Source organism: Pteropus vampyrus, unplaced genomic scaffold (genome assembly GCF_000151845.1).
Source record: "Pteropus vampyrus isolate Shadow unplaced genomic scaffold, Pvam_2.0 Scaffold104, whole genome shotgun sequence".
Taxonomy (NCBI): domain Eukaryota; kingdom Metazoa; phylum Chordata; class Mammalia; order Chiroptera; family Pteropodidae; genus Pteropus; species Pteropus vampyrus.
Window position 1 is genome coordinate 3,869,453 of NW_011888885.1, and position 2,287 is coordinate 3,871,739.

Sequence of the window (2,287 nt, forward strand, 5' to 3'; positions counted from 1 at the left end):
TAGAGGTGTGTTCCAGGCAGAGGAGTGAGCCTGAGCAAAGGCTCAGAGGCACGCATGGGCGTGACATGCATAAGAAGCAGAACAAAATCGACTAGGGCCGGAGTGTAGAGTGACAGAGGCAAAGTGGTTTGAGAGTGGAGGTGGTCAAGAGCCAGATCACACTGAGTGTGAGCCTCCCTTAAAGTGTCTGTGTAGAGATCGTAGGAATAATGAGAGGACAATAAATAGTTAGAAGGAATTTACTCTTCCTTGGAGATCTGGCAAGCACCAAGGGGTCATGAAACTGAGTTTTTAACTGTCCAAATGATTAATAGAAGAACTCGTAGCCTCATTTCTGATCAGGATGGGATTAGGAAACTTTGGCTACCTGCATCATCTTCTGGTGTGTTCTGCAAAATCAAGTAGAAATGGTTCACCCAGGCCAATCAATTCTCCCAACATGCAATTTCCACCCCTTCATCGTTGGGTAGTTTTAAAACCTTAAGATTGTTAGAAGATGAGGAGAATTATACCTATTGGCAATTACCTGTGATTTAGCACTGATGCCTAATTACCTCTGTTTTTCAAAATGGCTAATTTTCTTTGCTTAAGAAAGGCTCATTTTAGACACTGGTGAGAAACATGAGCTCTCTTTTCTTCCAGTCCTCCTGGGAAGCAAAGCAGGCTGGGTGGTGGGAGGGTGCTTGCCATCTTGGATGGCCTTCCTGAATCATTCATTTCTTTCATTCCTCCACGTAGCAAATAGTGCCCCTTAGTTAGAAAACTAAACAGTTTTCTATCACTCATCACAAAAGACCACATATTTAACAGCTTAAATTGATACATATTGATTGTCTCACAGTGTCAGGGAGTCTGGGCATGGCTTAGCTGGGTCCTCTGCTTGGGTTCTCACAGTGCTGCACATCCATCTATACTCTCAGTCCAGCCTCTCATCTGAGGCCAAGCTCTTGCAGGTCCTTGGCAGAATTCAAGTCTTTGTGGTTATAGGATAAGGCCCTAGGCTCCTATAGGTTGTCTCTTCTCCACAGGCTGTTCACAACATGGCTGATTGTTTCTTCAGGGCCTATGAGGAAGTGTCTGCTTTCCCTTCCCTTCCTGGATGGCCCCGATTCACTTTTAAAAGTTAAGCTGACTCACAGTAGTCTCCCTTTCGATCGACTCATAGTCGACTACGGAGGACCTTATTCATATCTTCAAAAATCCCTTCGTCTTTGACTTATAATCTAACCTGATAACAGGAGTGTTTCCATCATATAAACAAGCTCCACCCATACTGGAGATGCGGGAATTATACAGTCTGTGTACAGGAGGTGGGACTCTTGCAGGCTATCTTGGAATGGCCAACCACAGTGACCTTCATTCATTTATATAGTAAACTATGCCCCTCATGCCTTCATATAGGAGAAAACCTTAAAGGGCTGCTAAAATGCTTGATCCAGATTGATCACAGTGTGGCATTTGAAGATGCAGTAGACGTTATTCTGTCCTAACGTCTTCAAATCAAGCAGGAGAAAATAATATTCTTTGGGTATGGATATTGCTTTGGTTGCCTTTACTTGAAGAATATCCTCAGAAGAAAACAAACACTGTCTTCCCCGACCCCACCTCAGGTTTCTCAGCCAATGTTCCTAAATTTATAACAAAATGTAAGGGGTGAGGGAGAGGTCGGAATTTTATACATGACTCCCAGGTTTCTGGTTTGGGCAACTAGTTGGAGAGCAGAGCTGTTCTCCATTATAGAGACAGTAAAGAAGCAGGTGTCCTTAGGTGAACAGGACAAGGTATGTGGAGGCTCCTGTGGACAGCAGCCCTCGGGGGCTCATCCAGTTGCCACCCCAAATTGCTCTTCCAACCATTTCCCCGAGCCCTCATCTTCCCGGCCTTTTTATCCTCTGGCCCCAGACTCTGAGGTCTCCTGCCTCTCCCTGCTCAGGCCCATGTCCTTGTGTTTAGCGACCTCGCCTTGTGGTCTTAGGCTCAGTCTCATCGTTTGCTTTCTCCCACCTTCTTGACCTCCGATCCCACTGATGGCCTACTGGCTCTGCTGATACTGGTGTCAAGTGTACCTCAGGGAACAGGCTTTCTCCCCTCAGGAATTCACTACACCCCAATGATCACCCCAACCCATATTCGGTCTCCCTTTGAAGGGAAGAGGATCCCACGACCCCTAAGTTTACCTATCCTCTAGCATCCTTTAATACACCCCAGTTGAGTGCTATATTATGCCACTGTGTCAGTTTCCCGTGGCTGCTACAACAAATTAACACAAACGGTGGCTGAAAACAAT

The 2,287-nt window shown here is 45.8% G+C and overlaps 1 protein-coding gene across 1 annotated transcript in view; it reads left to right on the plus strand.

Moving 5' to 3' along the window:
* CA10 (carbonic anhydrase 10) overlaps positions 1-2,287 on the plus strand; it is a 452,828-nt gene that overhangs the window by 61,057 nt on the left and 389,484 nt on the right. The window lies entirely within an intron of this gene.